The sequence below is a fragment of the Delphinapterus leucas genome, chromosome 7 (genome assembly GCF_059928025.1).
Source record: "Delphinapterus leucas isolate spDelLeu-1000000601 "Yukka" chromosome 7, BTC_Dleu_Yukka2, whole genome shotgun sequence".
NCBI lineage: Eukaryota > Metazoa > Chordata > Mammalia > Artiodactyla > Monodontidae > Delphinapterus > Delphinapterus leucas.
This window is the reverse complement of record NC_143135.1, coordinates 60,635,008-60,652,107: the sequence shown is the minus strand read 5'-3', so window position 1 is coordinate 60,652,107 and position 17,100 is coordinate 60,635,008. Positions and strand designations below refer to the sequence as shown.

The 17,100-nt window shown below is 40.6% G+C and overlaps 1 pseudogene; it reads left to right on the top strand.

Annotated features, from left to right (window-relative positions):
* The first annotated feature begins 7,111 nt into the window (after window positions 1-7,111).
* Window positions 7,112-9,899, top strand: LOC111184933 (L-lactate dehydrogenase A-like 6B; annotated as a pseudogene).
* Window positions 9,900-17,100: the final 7,201 nt, after the last annotated feature.

Genomic DNA, 17,100 nt, shown 5'->3' with positions numbered 1-17,100 from the left:
CTCCCTCAAAGCTCTGTGAAGTGAAAGGAGGGAAATTCGTGATGTCTGAAGTCCCTTCCAGCTCCAACATTTTAGGAACATATGTGTTTGACAAACTTTGGATGATAAAAAGAGGCACTAAAGGTTTCAAACAATTTATGACTAATAACTAAAGGTTTCCCTTTAAATAATAAAATGTTTCTTAAAACTAAAATAAAAATTGAAGGCATGGATCAGGAAACTTGCACAAGCCTCTTAAATAGCCTCATCCACCAGAGGTCAGACAGCAGAAGCAAGAAGAACTACAACCCTGCAGCCTGTGGAACAAAAACCACATTCACAGAAAGATAGACAAGATGAAAAGGCAGAGGGCTATGTACCAGATGAAGGAACAAGATAAAACCCCAGAAAAACAACTAAATGAAGTGGAGACAGGCAACCTTCCAGAAAAAGAATTTAGAATAACGAAAGTGAAGATGATCCAGGACCTCGGAAAAACAATGGAGGTAAAGATCAAGAAGATGCAAGAAATGTTTAACAAAGACCTAGAAGAATTAAAGAACAAATAAACAGAGATGAACAATACAATAACTGAATTGAAAAATACACTAGAAGGAATCAATAGCAGAATAACTAAGGCAGAAGAACGGATAAGTGACCCTGAAGACAGAATGGTGGAATGCACTGCTGCGGAACAGATTAAAGAAAAAAGAATGAAAAGAAATGAAGACAGCCTAAGAGACCTCTGAGACAACATTAAACACAACAACATTCGCACTGTAGGAGTCCCAGAAGGAGGAGAAAGAGAGAAAGGACCCAAGAAAATATGTGAAGAGATTATAGTTGAAAACTATCCTAACATGGGAAAAGAAATAGCCATACAAGTCCAGGAAGCACAGAGAGTCCCATACAGGATAAACTCAAGGAGAAACACACCGAGACACATAGGAATCAAACTGGCAAAAATTAAAGACAAAGAAAAATTACTGAAAGCAGCAAGGGAAAAACAACAAATAACATACAAGGGAACTCCCATAAGGTTAACAGCTGATTTCTCAGGAGAAACGCTACAAGCCAGAAGGGAGTGGCATGATATACTTAAAGTGATGAAAGGGAAGAACCTACAACCAAGATTACTCTACCCTGCAAGGATCTCATTCAGATTTGATGGAGAAATCAAAAGCTTTACAGACAAGCAAAAGCTAAGAGAATTCAGCGCCATCAAACCAGCTCTAAAACAAATGTTAAAGGAACTTCTCTAAGAGGGAAACACAAGAGAAGAAAAGGACCTACAAAAACAAACCCAAAACAATTAAGACAATGGTAATAAGAACATACGTATCAGTAATTACCTTAAACGTGAATGGATTAAATGCTCCAACCAAAAGACACAGGCTTGCTGAATGGATACAAAAACAAGACCCATATATATGTTGTCTACAAGAGACCCACTTCAGACCTAGGGACACATACAGACTGAAAGTGAGGGAATGGAAAAAGATATTCCATGCAAATGGAAATCAAAAGAAAGCTGGAGTAGCAACACTCATATCAGATAAAATAGACTTTAAAATAAAGAATGTTAAAGAGACAAGGAAGGACACAACATACTGATCAAGGGATTAATCCAAGAAGAAGATATAACAATTATAAATATATATGCACCCAACACAGGAGCACCTCAATACATAAGGCAACTGCTAACAGCTATAAAAGAGGAAATCTACAGTAACACAATAATAGTGGGGGACTTTAACACCTCATATACACCAATGGACAGATCATCCAAACAGAAAATTAATAAGGAAACACAAGCTTTAAATGGCACAACAGACCAGATAGATTTAATTGATATTTATAGGACATTCCATCCAAAAACAGATTACACTTGCTTCTCAAGTGTGCACAGAACATTCTCCAGGATAGATCACATCTTGGGCCACAAATCAAGCCTCAGTAAATTTAAGAAAACTGAAATCTTATCAGGCATCTTTTCTGACCACAACACTATGAGATCAGAAATGAATTACAGGGAAAAACACGTAAAAAACACAAACACATGGAGGCTAAACAATGTTACTAAACAACCAAGAGATCACTGAAGAAATCAAAGAGGAAATCAGAAAATACCTAGAGACAAATGACAATGGAAACACAATGATCCAAAACCTACGGGATGCAGCAAAAGCAGTTCTAAAAGGGAGCCTTATAGCTATTCAAGTGTACCTCAAGTAACAAGAAAAATCTCAAATAAACAATCTAATGTTACACCTAAAGGAACCAGAGAAAGAAGAACAAACAAAACCCAAAGTTAGTAGAAGGAAAGAAATCATAAAGATCAGAGCAGAAAGAAATGAAATAGAAGCAAAGAAAACAATAGCAAAAATCAATAAAACTAAAAACTAGTTCTTTTTGAAGATAAACAAAATTGATAAACCATTAGCCAGACTCATCAAGAGGGAGAGGACTCAAATCAATAAAATTGGAAATGAAAAAGGAGAAGTTACAACAGACACCGCAGAAATACAAAGCATCCTAAGAGACTAATACAAGCAGCTCTATGCCAATAAAATGGACAACCTGGAATAAGTGGACAAATTCTTAGAAAGGTATAACCTTCCAAGACTGAACTAGGAAGAAATGGAATATATGAACAGACCAATCACAAACACTGAAATTGAAACTGTGATGTAAAATCTTCCAACAAACAAAAGTCCAAGACCAGATGGCTTCACAGGTGAATTCTATCAAATATTTAGAGAAGAGCTACCACCCATCCTTCTCAAACTCGTCCAAACAATTGCAAAGGAAGGAGCACTCCCAAACTCATTGTATGAGGCCACCATCACCCTGATACCAAAACCAGACAAAGATGTCACAATAAAAGAAAATTACAGACCAATATCACTAATGAATAATAGATGCAAAACTCCTCAACAAAATACTAGCAAGCAGAATCCAACAACATATTAAAATAATCATACACCATGATCAAGTGGGATTTATCCCAGGGATGCAAGGATTCTTCAATATATGCAAATCAATCGATGTGATACACCATATTAACAAATTGAAGAATAAAAACCATATGATCATCTCAATAGAGGCAGAAAAAGCTTTTGACAAAATTCAACACCCATTTATGATAAAAAACTCTCCAGAAAGTGGGCATAGAGGGAACCTACCTCAACATAATAAAGGCCATATACGACAAACCCACAGCAAACATCATCCTCAATGGTGAAAAACTGAAAGCATTCCCTCTAAGATCAGGAACAAGACAAGAATGTCCACTCTCACCACTATTATTCAACATAGTTTTGGAAGTCCTAGCCATGGCAATCAGAGAAGAAAAAGAAATAAAAGGAATACAAATTGGAAAAGAAGAAGTAAAACTGTCACTGTTTGCAGATGACATGATACTATATATAGAGAATCCTAAAGATGCCACCAGAAAACTACTAGAGTTAATCAATGAATTTGGTAAAGTTACAGGATACAAAATTAATGCACAGAAATCTCTTGCATTCCTATACACTAATGATGAAAAATCTGAAAGAGAAATTAAGGAAACATTCCCATTTACCATTGCAACAAAAAGAATAAAATACCTAGGAATAAACCTACCTAGGGAGACAAAAGACCTGTATGCAGAAAACTATAAGACACTGATGAAAGAAATTAAAGATGATACCAACAGATGGAGAGATATACTATGTTCTTGAATTGGAAGAATCAATATTGTGAAAATGACTATACTACCCAAAGCAATCTAGAGATTCATTGCAATCCCTATCAAATTACCAATGGCATTTTTTACAGAGCTAGAACAAAAAATGTTAAAATTTGTATGGAGACACAAAAGACCCCGAATAGCCAAAGCAGTCTTGAGGGAAAAAAGTAGAGCTGGAGGGATCAGACTCCCTGACTTCAGACTATACTACAAAGCTATAGTAATCAAGACAATATGGTACTGGCACAAAAACAGAAATATAGAACAGGACAGAAAGCCCAGAGATAAACCCACGCACCTATGGTCAACTAATCTATGACAACAGAGGCAACGATATACAATGGAGAAAAGACAGTCTCTTCAATAAGTGGTGCTGGGAAAACTGGACAGCTACATGTAAAAGAATGAAATTAGAACACTCCCTAACACCATACACAAAAATAAACTCAAAATGGATTAGAGACCTAAATGTAAGACCAGACACTATAAAACTCTTAGAGGAAAACATAGGAAGAACACTCTGACATAAATCACAGCAAGATCTTTTTTGATCCACCTCCTAGAGTAATGGAAATAAAAACAAAAATCAACTAATGGGACCTAATGAAACTTCAAAGCTTTTGCACAGCAAAGGAAACCATAAACAAGATGAAAAGACAACGCACAGAATGGGAGAAAATATTTGCAAATGAATCAATGGACAAAGGATTAATCTCCAAAATATACAAGCAGCTTATGCAGCTCAATATTAAAAAAATAAACAACCCAATCCAAAAATGGGCTGAAGACCTAAATAGACATTTCTCCAAAGAAGACATACAGATGGCCAAGAAGCACATGAAAAGCTGCTCAACATCACTAATTATTAGAGAAATGCAAATCAAAACTACAGTGAGGTATCACCTCACACCTGTTAGAATGGGCATCATCAGAAAATCTACAAACAACAAATGCTGGAGAGGGTGTGGAGAAAAGGGAACCCTCTTGCACTGTTGATGGGAATGTAAATTGATACAGCCACTATGGAGAACAGTATGGAGGTTCCTTAAAAAACTAAAAATAGAATTACCATATGACCCAGCAATCCCACTACTAGGCATATACCCAGAGAAAACCATAATTCAAAAAGACACATGCACCCCAATGTTCATTGCAGCACTATGTACAATAGCCAGGTCATGGAAGCAACCTATATGCCCGTCGACAGCCGAATGGATAAAGAAGATGTGGTACACCGCGCACCGTGATGAAGAGTGGCCCCTTCTCGCCACAACTAGAGAAAGCCCATGCACAGAAACGAACACCCAACACAGCCAAAAATAAATAAATAAGAATATGTGGTACATATATACAATGGAATATTACTCAGCCATAAAAAGGAACGAAATTGGGTCATTTGTAGAGACATGGATGGATCTAGAGACTGTCATGCAGAGTGAAGTAAGTCAGAAAGAGAAAAACAAATGTCGTATATTTATTCATACATGTGGAACCTAGAAAAATGGTACAGATGAACCGGTTTGCAGGACAGAAATTGATACACAGATGTAGAGAACAAACGTATGGACACCAAGGGGGGAAGCGGCAGGGAGGTGAGGGTGGTAGAGTGATGAATCGGGCGATTGGGATTGACATGTATACCCTGATGTGCATAAAATGGATAACTAATAAGAACCTGCTGTATAAAAAATAAATAAATAAAATTCAAAACAAAATCAAAAAATAGCAGGTTAAAAAAAAAGAAATTGAAGGCATGCATTCATGCTTTTTCAGTCTGTTAGTTATAATTTAATCACCAGAAAAAAGTTAAAATTCCTTAATACAGCTTTTTTTACCTTGTCCGGTCTCATCTCTAAAGCTCCCTTCTTCCCATTATCTACCTACATTTAATCCGTCAAACACTCTCCCCTCCCCAGCCCCTTCTCCTGAATAAGTCTCTTCTATTCATCCTTTAGATCTCAGGCCACTTGTTACACTCTCTAAATGCCCTCTTTCATGAATCCCACCCCACCCTCTCAACATACACAGAGATGCCCCCAGGTTAGGTACCCCTCTTAATAGACTCATATACCCAGTACTTTCCCTATCACAACATTTACCACACTAATTTGTACAGACATATTTAATACTCCATTTTCTCACTAGATTGTAAGCCAGGACAACGTCTATCTTGTTTGCCTGACACATAATAGATATCTTACAAATATTTAATGAATGAATAAATAAAGTTAATTATTTTAAGTCAGTAGATCCTAAGTGAAGACCTACTAAAATAATACATGATACTGTATACCTATATTGTGCTGGGCAAGATGTTAGAAGCTGTGCCTATAGGTTGACTCTTTAAGGATTACAACTGACAGGAATGTATGTAACCTAAAAGTATTTGAAGAATGTTTTACGACTGCCTGACATCTTAAAAAATAAAAATGTAAAAATGAGTTATGTCTTCCATATAACAACCACTAGAGGGCAATGAAAGCCAACTTGGAACATCTTTAAATGGGGAAAAAAAGAATAGTAAAAATGTTTTCCTTGTTAAAATCTGGATAGATGATCTTGTTTGGGATAGTTAAAGGACCTGTGGGCTACAGTTTCTGTGATTATGGGTTTAGCGGTTATAATTACCTTTCTGGTGTGGTATTAAAACCTAGATTATCTGTGATAATAACATCACCTTACATTTTGTGCATTATCTCATTTGAACCTCCCACGACATTAGCAGGGAATATATTCTTTTCCCATTTTCCAATGGAAAAAAAAAACACAACAACTGAGGTTCAAGAGGTATTAATCTAATAAGTAGCCATAAGAAACCAAACTACTGGCACAGACCCTATAAATACCTGTTGGCTGCTTAGGTTTACCACACATACAAAATCCCTTACTAAGGAAGACAGTCTGGGAGAATACAGTTCCCAAAATTAATGGCACCAATTTAGAATGGAGACATATGGCAGCATCTCCTTAGCAAAAGACCTTGTGGTTTTAGGTGACCCCAAAGTAGCCATCTGATGATGATGTCAAAATATTTACCTGGAACCTATTTACAGAAATACGGTACTGGTGCCTAGAAAGGGGACAAGCTTCTGGCCTTCACACTGGTTAGACCCTTCCTAGGGTTGTATGTTCCATTCTAGTTGCTGCATTTTTATAAAGGAATCAAGAAGCAACAGACTAGGATTAGAGTACAAGATATATTAGAGGGTGAAAGAGAAATTAGGATGTCCTGAAGAGGGTGAGATCAAGGGAGATGGGATTAGCTATAGTGATGCTTAAGCTTGTTGGCTCTGGAGTCAGAAAGTGTGGGTATGACTTAGTATCCACACTAAAAAATAGAAAATAAATAATTCCAGGGACCTGGGTTGGTTTATTATGCATGTCAAATATGGAAGCCAACACGGGTCTGTAAAAGGGTCACTCCAGGATCCACATGCTAGAGAAGAAGCTCCTTGACTGCCTTAGTCTGAGCACATGGGGGAAGTCATTTCTGGAGGCCCCTGCGTGGTGGGCGTGACCTTGCTCAGTAACAAGATGAGGGGGATGGTAAACCTTCAGAGGCTTCCTCCAATCTCTTCCTCCACCTCTTGCATGAGCAGACAGGAACTGGGCCCAGGGAGCCCCAAGGGTCAGCTGGAGAGCAGGCAGTGCGGGAGTTTTTCTTCACTTGGGGGTGGCTTAGTGTCCCCTGCAGGCGACAGGCATTCTGCTGGCCCTTCATCCCTGTCGCCCGTGAATTTATGATGAATTTCACTTCCAAGAAGGTCATTCTTCACAATGAGGTCTCCACTACAGGAAGTGGATCAGTTGGCATGGCCCGTGCTATCACCATTTTTTAGAAGGCTTGAATGGTGAACTTGCCTTTGTGGATGCTGATGAAGGCAAATTGAAGGGTGAGACACTAGATCTTGAACTTGGCAGTCCTTTTATGAAAATGCCAAATATTGTTTCCAGCAAAGATTATCTTGTCACTGCAATCTCCAGTTTAGTGATTATCACAGCAGATGCACACCAGGAAAAAGGAGAAATATACCTTAATTTAATCCACTGGAATGTGACTATCTTTAATGATTTCCCATATTATCCAATCCAGTCCCTGTGGCAAAATGATTATTGTTTCTAATCCAGTGGATATCTTACGTAGCTTGGAAGTTGAATGAATTTCCCAAACTGTGTTATTGGAAGTGGCTGTAATCTGGACACTCCCCATTTCCCTCCCTTGATGGGCAGGAGCTTGATATCCACCCTGAAAGCTGTCATGGGTGGATCCTTGGAAGCTTGGAGACTCAAGTGTTTCTGTGTGGAATTAACGTTGCTGATTGCTTTGAAGAATCTGAACCCAGATTTAGGAGCTGATAAAGATCATGTGCAGTGGAAAAATATCTGCAAAGAAGTGATAGCTAATGCCTGTGAGGCTATTGAAATGAAAGGCAATACAGGTGACGCTTGAACAACACGGGTTTAAACTTTTTTTTTTAATTTTCTATGTCCTCTCTTCACCTACCATTCTTGACTCAAGCTATTGCAATGCATCTTCTATATTCATAACTCCAGTTAAACTGTTCTCATTAAGATCATTCGTGACTTTCTTAATGAATAAATCTAATGAACGTTTTTAGCCTCCAATTTTTTGTCTTCTCCCCTTAGAAGTAACTGACATTGTTGACTACACCCTCTTTAAAACAGTCACTTTTTTTTTTTTGGCTGCTTTGGGTATTCATTGCTGTGCGTGCGCTTTCTCTAGTTGTGGCGAGCGGGAGCTACTCTTCGTTGTGGTGAGCAGGCTTCTCATTGCGGTGGCTTCTCTTGTTGCAGAGCACGAACTCTAGGCACATGGGCTTCAGTAGTTGTGGCACGTGGACTCAGTAGTTGTGGCCCACGGGCTCAGTAGTTGCAGCTCGCGGGCTCTCGAGCACAGGCTCAGTAGTTGTGGCGCATGGGCTTAGTTGCTCCATGGCATGTGGGATCTTCCCGGGCCAGGGCTCAAACCCGTGTCCCCTGCATTGGCAGGCAGATTCTTAACCACTGTGCCACCAGGGAAGCCCCCAGGTTTAAACTTTGCCAGTCTACTTATATGCAGATTTTTTTCTACAGTAAATACTACGGTACTACACTATCTACACAGGATTGGTTGAATTCCTGGATACAAAACCAAGGACGCGGTGGAACCACATATATGGAGGGCCTGACTGTTGGTTGTAGGTGGATTTTAAACGTCACAGAGTGCTAGGGCCCCTAACTCCTCCCTCACCCCATGTTGTTCAAGGGTTAACTACTTCTTGGGCCACTGGCCTATCTGTAGCTGATTTAGCACAAGGTATTTTAACATAGAGTATTTTGAGACCCATCCAGTTTCTACCAATTGTGGACCTCTATGGAATAAATGAAGAAGTATTCCTCAGTGTTCCTTGTACCATGGGAGAGAATAGTATTATAGAACTTATAAAAGTAAAGGTGAACCCTGACAAGGAGGCCCATTTGAAAAAAGAAAAAAATAGTGCAGAAACACTTGGGAAATTCAGAAGGAGATCAAGCTTTCAAGTTTTTTTAACGCTACCATCCAGAAGTTCTTGAAGAAGAAATAGTAGGTAAGGGACTGTATATGTTAAACCTACAAATAAACTTACAACCCTAAAAGCTGGAAACAGGAAAGTGGGTAGAGTGACTCCCCCATTTATTTAGCCCTCCAACTCTTTTATTAAACATCCAGATGTCGGATGATACTTATTTTTTTACAATCCTAAGTGATTTCATCAAAGGAGGTGTTTTCGGTACCTCTAATGCATCGGTACTTGTCTTCTATATATATATGTAGTTGCCATTTGGTTTGAAAGAATCTATGATGTAGGTGATTATTGTGTTATAGAAATTCTTATTCTAAGCTGGAAAAGAAGAAAAAAATCTAATTCCTTTATAAATACATACTAATTATTTTGTTCTGGCTGGCTTATACCTACATTCATTTATATACTACTTAAAAAGTTATAACTACCTCTACAAGATAAAAAATAAAAGTTCTGGGCTTCCCTGGTGGCGCAGTGGCTGAGAGTCCGCCTGCCGATGCAGGGGACACGGGTTCGTGCCCCGGTCCGGGAGGATCCCACATGCCGCGGAGCAGCTGGGCCCGTGAGCCATGGCCGCTGAGCCTGCGCATCTGGAGCCTGTGCTCCGCAACGGGAGAGGCCACAACAGTGAGAGGCCCGCGTACCGCAAAAAATAATAATAATAAAAATAAATAAATAAATAAAGGTACTGATATATACACAAAGGAAAAAAAGTGGATCTGGATTCTGACTTTGGACTTATAATTGTGAACTTGGGCAATTTACTTCTCTTTCTCAGTTTCCTCATCGACAAAATGATGACTGTACCTACTTATAGAGCTGTTAGGGAAAAGAATCAAAATAATGCATGTATGTTTAGTGTCACATCTGGCACATGGAAGGATTTGATAAATGCTGGCTCCTTGTTGTTGTGTTGTTAAAGCATTTGCAAGGCCTTTCTGTGGAAATGAATGTAGACTTATTTGTGTTGCCCCAGAAAATGTATCAGAACTCAAAGAGGCACTAGCTAAAAGCAAGAGTTTGTGAACCTAACAGGTTTGTTTTCAAATCCTGTTTCCACCACATAACACCTAAGTCATCTTGAACAAATCACTCAGTCTCATCGAGTCTCCATTTTCTCATGTTATGAAACATTTACTGCAGGTCTTCACTGTGCTAAGTAGGTGGGCAGAGTGATAGGGTGTCATTTCACTCCATTGTAGTTAGTCAGCAGGAGGTCAGCTGACCACCCACAGGGCTTGGGAGAGAGTATCCCTGCAGAGGATATCCGATTGAGAGTATTTGTTTCTACTCTTGAAAATGTTGGAAATAAAATTGGTTCTCACATTCAAGTTGTCTTCATCTGGTGTGTCATAAGCTGGTCCTCAAGTGGTCATTCGTTCAAAACTATTTCCCTTGGAATAGCATTTGGCCTTTAAAGTTGACTAGATGCCTTTATTTCCCAAAGAGCAAACCGAAGGAAAAATGTTGGCTTTGGAACCTGAGAGATAGTTGAACCCTGCTTTACTGCTAACTGGGTCTGAGACCTTTGGACAATTACTTAGCCTCCCTGAACTAAATCTTCTCGTCTACAAAATAGGGCAGACTCGTACATCAAAGAATTGTTATGGGGCTTAAATTGTGCCAGGGATAGAACACCCAGCATGCTGCCTGACACAGAGGCGGGTAGTAGGTGGTCCTGCCTTCTTTGACAGTGCCATCAGCAGTCCTAGTGTTCACAGCTCTGTGAGCCAGCCTTGAACACTGGCTTTCTGGTGATCATCCCATCTCAGCCCAGTGACATTGCTCCGGCCAGGCGGAAGCTAACCTCTGGTCCGTTTCCCACACCTCTGGTCCATGAACTCTCCCTGCTCACACTCTGTGTGTACCTAGGATTCTAGTGTCCTCATGCTCTTTCTGTCGGCCCCTCAGTGAAGACCTACTTCTATTTCTTGAAAGAAATCAGATGCAGCAGTTCACATCGAAGTTGAATGTCAGGAAAACTGCAAAGTGTTATTGCAACTCTATTGAGATTTTAATAGTATAACAAGCTTAAAGCTAGAGCAATGACTCTCACGTGGTAGAATTAAAGGATTCCCAATACTCCCTATGAGGAAAGAATTTCAGAAACATGGTAGAGTCCGTCATAGCCTGAGTACATTTTTACATTTCAAAGGTGTAGATCACAGCATAAGGCTGTGATCTCTCTGGTAGCAAATCCAAATCTTACTTTCATTGATTCCAGTAGATGGCACAGCCTCTGGCAAGTTATAGACATTCTATAAATGTAGACTAGATGGTCTTAAGGCCACGTCAGATGTATAAATATATTTCCTAGCCCACACATTGCTACTAGACACAAGCATAAACCATTTACAGAACACTTGGGAAGAGAGTGTTAGAAGAAATAGAAGTACTTTTCTTTGCTTTAGTTTTGATGATAGAGGATGTAAATTCCCTTTACTTGCTAGGGAGAATTTCTTAGAAGAAAAAGGATTTGAATTGGGCTTCCCAAGGCCAGGGTGACAGGATCACCTGTGACTGTCGAGCAGACAGAATTGGGCTTCCCAAGGCCAGGGTGACAGGATCACCTGTGACTGTCGAGCAGACAGAGTACTCCCAGCCCAGCAGACAGCACAGATGGAAGTTCAAAAGCTACTAGTGTTGATGAAAGTACTGGAAGCACTTGTCTGAGTAGCTGCTCTTGGAAACCCGTACCCCAGCGTACATTTTCCTATCTTCATTTTAGTTCCCTTTGAACATTTTAAACAATTCTTCTCCCACATATCCTCTCAACACTTCTCCTACACACTCCCAATCCTCCATCTCTCCCACATATGTAGCAAAAGATAAAAAAAAAGGATCTCTCTTTCTCTGTTATACTAATTTCCTCTAATCTTTGCTTAGTAATGTATCACAGTCAGAACAAGTTTCAGCTCATTAGCTGACAATCTTAATGTTGTTCTCTTAAAATAGTCAAAGTTTTGCTCTTTTCCTTAACATCCAACAATACATATGGATTTTAATGTCCCTTCCCCCAATGCCTGAGGCTGAAATTTTCACAAACTCAAAATTTGAACCTTCTAAAACTACTCTGGAAAAGAGAACCAAGCAGACTTATTCTACCATTTCTTCCTTAATCTAAAAAACAAATGACATGAATTTTACTCATTAAATATTTTTAACCGGGAAATAACGCAAAAGAACCCAATTTAAAAATTGTATATGACATTCACATTAAAAAGTACAAAACTGAAATGTGCTTTTAATGGTATCAGTAGTGGTATTAGGTTGAACCATATGAAATTGCCATTTGTGTAGGTCATGGCAATATTGGCAGTTTCGTATGGTTCAGACTATGTGGATTCATATTTCTCTAGTACCCATAGAATCCTCACAGATGTCTTGGTCCTACAACTCTTGAGTAGAGGTTACAGCCATAGATAATGTTATGTAAAGAGTCTTCAGAAGGTTCAGACCAAAAAAGCTACCTCTGTTGGTTTATTCTTTAAAAGGATGTTAAACAAAGCAGGTATACTTTCCAGGTTTCCATATTAAAAGTAAGTTCCACCATCCACTGAGTAGGTTTTTATATGTATCATCTTATTCAACCAATATGATTCTACAACTCTTTTGAAGTAGATATTCCTATCATCACTTTGTAGATGTGAAAATGGAGTCTCAGAGCAGGTCACTTGCCCAGGATGACACAGTGGTAAGCAACAGTGCCAAAATTCCAAACCTAAATCTGCTGGACAAAACCCATACTCTTTCCCCTCTATTACACCGCCCCCATTGATATGGGAAGGAAGGAAGGAAGGAAGGGAGGGAGGGAGGGAGGGAGGGGGAAAAAGGAAAACAATTCCTCAAAATGAAATACCAGGACTTCCCTGGTGGTCCAGTGGTAAAGAATCACCTTACAATGCAGGGGATGCGGGTTCGATCCCTGGTCAGGGAGCTAAGATCCCGCATGCTGCGGGGCAACTAAGTCTGCGTGCCACAACTACTGAGCTCGTGCACCTCAGCTAGAGCCTGTGTGCCGCAAACTACAGAGCCCACACACTCTGGAGCCCACGCACCACAACTACAGAGCCCACAGGCCCTGGAGCCCACGTGCCACAACTAGAGAGAAGCCTGTGCACCACAACGAAGAGCCCATGCGCCGCAACCAAGACCCGACGCAGCCAAAAATAAAAATAAAATAAATAGGGCTTCCCTGGTGGCACAGTGGTTGAGAGTCCTCCTGCCGATGCAGGAGACACAGGTTCGTGCCCCAGTCTGGGAAGATCCCACATGCCGCGGAGCGGCTGGGTTTGTGAGCTATGGCCGCTGAGCCTGCGCGTCCGGAGCCTGTGCTCCACAACAGGAGAGGCCACAACAGTGAGAGGCCCGCGTACCGCAAAAAAAAAAAATTAAAAAAATAAATAAACGATAAAGACAATTTAAGAAAAACACTCATGGTTTAAAAACAAATGAAATACCAATTATTATCAGCACTTAATAGTATGGATACATGTTGAGTTCTTTGCATGAAAACTTTAACTTTCTACAATTAGGCCTTTGAGATGAAATCCTATAAAGTAGGAAATCTTATAGACCCTGAGCTCCTCAAGAACAGAGGTTGTATCTAAATAATCTTGGTATCTGTGGGACGTGGGATGGGACCTGAAACGTACTAAGTCCCAAACAATATATATATATTTTAACCACATGATTGAGTCACAGAGTCATAACTCTGAATGGGACTTCATGGACTCCCTTGAACAATATGTTTATTCATTTGTTTGTTTAATAAATGAAGGAAGTAAAGCACAAAATTCCAAAGCTAATTGGTAAAGAAGCTAGAGCCACATCCACTGAGTATTCTTGAAAATATACTATCCCTGGATTTTGCCACCTATCAGAACGTAAAAGCACTAATCTGAAATAGTGAATTATCCTAACCTATCTATATTTTGATACATAGGATATATATGTGAATATACATACATTATGTGAATATATATATATACACATATAAATAAGTGCAGAACAATTTACTTTGAGGAAATATAAAAGTTAACTGGGTTTGTTTTTGTGTTTTTTGTTTTTTTGCACACAGCAATTAATAAAAATCAAGATTAGGCAGGAATTTCTAGGTGGCAGAAAGCCAAATACAAGCTTTTTGCTTTGCGAACCCCACCCATTTACTAATCCTAAAGTGGATTAGTGCTGCAGAAAGGAAGTTTACATGGCCAGACACCCACAAGCCAGCAGAAAACAAAAAGGTCACTTTTCATACATACAACAGATACTTTTACATGCATTATCCTGAAAGCACATTGTACAATTCCACATACTTTTTCTTAGTGATTTGTGCTTTTACGCACATTTATTTTGTCTACTATTCATCAAAAAAGAAAAAACCACACCTTTTTCCTAGTTTACCATTCTCATTATTACCTGACTTTGAGGACAAGCAATATTTAGAACAGATACATTCCCTGCAAATGGGTGGCATGCAAGCATAATCTCATCTAATTTTCATAGTTTTCGATCCATCATTTCACGTCTCCAGTGTGACTTTTCCCCAAGTGCTTTTCAACCCTGTATTTTGTATCTGAGGTTCATACTAAAATTATATCAATGCAGTGATGTTTTCCTGCTTGTTGACAAAGGATGGGTAAGAAATGAAGGTTACCATGGAGGTGATGTAAACCTTGAGCTATGCACATGCTCAAAAGCTCAAAGTTGGGCTTCCCTGGTGGCACACTGGTTGAGAGTCCGCCTGCCGATGCAGGGGACACGGGTTCGTGCCCCGGTCTGGGAGGATCCCACATGCCGCGGAGCGGCTGAGCCCGTGAGCCATGGCCGCTGAGCCTGCGCGTCCGGAGTCTGTGCTCTGCAGCGGGAGAGGCCGCAACGGTGAGAGGCCCGCGTACGGCAAAAAAAAAAAAAAAAAAAAAGCTCAAAGTTAAGCTGTTGACTGGCTGGTACCACGTAAGGAACAAGGGGCAAATGAGGAGGCAAACTTGGAATCTAGAACATTCAGCCTGTAACAACAATTTTAAGAAGGAGTGTGAGCATTCAATCAGCTCCTTGATATATAGCAGGGCTCTACACTAAAAAAGAACAAATAGGTTTAAAAATATATATTTTACAGCAGCTCCATGGCCCTATAAATACTAGGGAGCTTCCCCAGAAGCCCAGTGTAGAAAAACCCTAACTTAAGCTTTGTCTTTGACTTACAGTCACAGAGCATTAAACATAAACAAGACAGCCTGAGATGGCATTTCAAAATGGGAGCAAAGAATTTTATTTCAGTTCAAGAGCAAGTTCCTCTGGTTCGCCTGCATTTGACAGCTAACTCAATGTTTCAGTTTATTAATGTTAGAATGAGAAAATTTTTTTTATTAGCATAATTATAGGCTCTTGAAGCAAGTCAGTTTGGACTTGAAAGGGGCAACCCATTCCAGAAACTCTGTATTAGCTGGTAGACACAATAAGTTGTAGGCTGTCCTCCCAAAGGAGCAGGAGAAATCAACCAGAGAAGCGAAAGAAGGATGTAGTAACAAAGCAGATCAGTCAGGGGGAGGGGGTAGGAGAAAGGCGAGAGATCAGCAGCAGGAGGGAATAGAGACAGCCACCGAGGAAAGGTAAGGAGGCGGGAAGCAAAGGGAATGTAGTCGCAGCTGCAGAGCGATCAGGAGAGGATCACGGAGGTGAGACCCTGATGGGGGAGGAAGGAAAAGGAAGAGCGGGGAGAGCGAGAAACAGAGAATCAAGGGATTCCACCTCTGCAGTGCAGTGGATGTGGTAACGTTTCCAGGTAGCTAGTATTTGGCCAAAGAGAAAACTGCAATAGAAAACTGCATGCAATACTAAATGGTGAAGGAAAAAGATAGAGGAAGGAGACTTTAAAGAATCTGGAATTACATGCCTGGGTTCTACGGAACTCCCAGTGCCAAGAACAGCAAAGGCTAGTTTTGTACATGTTACTCTGATGCTGGCAACTCCTAGGGCAGTGGATGGAGTTTGAGAGTTCGGGTCTCAGACAGCTCCATTGCTGCTTCCCCTTCCCCCACCTCCCACACCCCTTACGGAGTTAATGCTGGTCGTCCTCTCAAGCTGTGGCTGAGCCTGAAGCGGGCAGCCTGCAGCCAGCCTTTCATGGAACCAGCCCAAATGTAGAGTACAGTGCAAGGAGTGAACTGAGTGGGGAGGAGCTCAATTTGGCCCCAGGAACATAAAAGGCTTTGACATTGATTGAGATGCTGGGGGGGCAGTGGGAGGAGTCAAGCGCTCCTTAATGCCCAAAGTGGTGGAGCTGCTAAGGTGGGCTGGCCCCTGCACTGACGCATGGGAGATGAAGGAGCAACCCCTAGAAAGCAGGCCTGTGACAACATGCCTAGAGGGGGCGGTTTAAGGAGATAGAAAGGCAAAGTGGCCCACAGGCACTTGCCGGAGCTGGGGCGGCTGTTAGAAGGCATCCTTTTGTGGTACGTGGTGTAAGGGATGGCGGGGAGGGCGGGGGAGGCATCCACTGAGCAGCGCTCTGGCATGGGTGCCTGTCAGAGAGTGTCGCCTGCAGCCTGAGGCTAGAGGCAGCCAGTATGTATTATAGTAGGAGAGGGCAGCTCAAGTGTAGGGGAGAAAGCATGCAGTTAGTATATCACAGACTGGGGCTCTTATCCTAGCTCTGCTGGCTTGGAAGCTTTTAACCTCTCTGTGCCTCAGTTTCCTCCTGTAAAAGTTAAGCTCAGCAAAGTTCTTGGGAGAATTTGCAATAACAAGCCCAGCACAGTACCCAGTACCCTCCTGCTCAATATTCCAGTACTAGTATTATCTTTATTAGTAAGCTTCCAC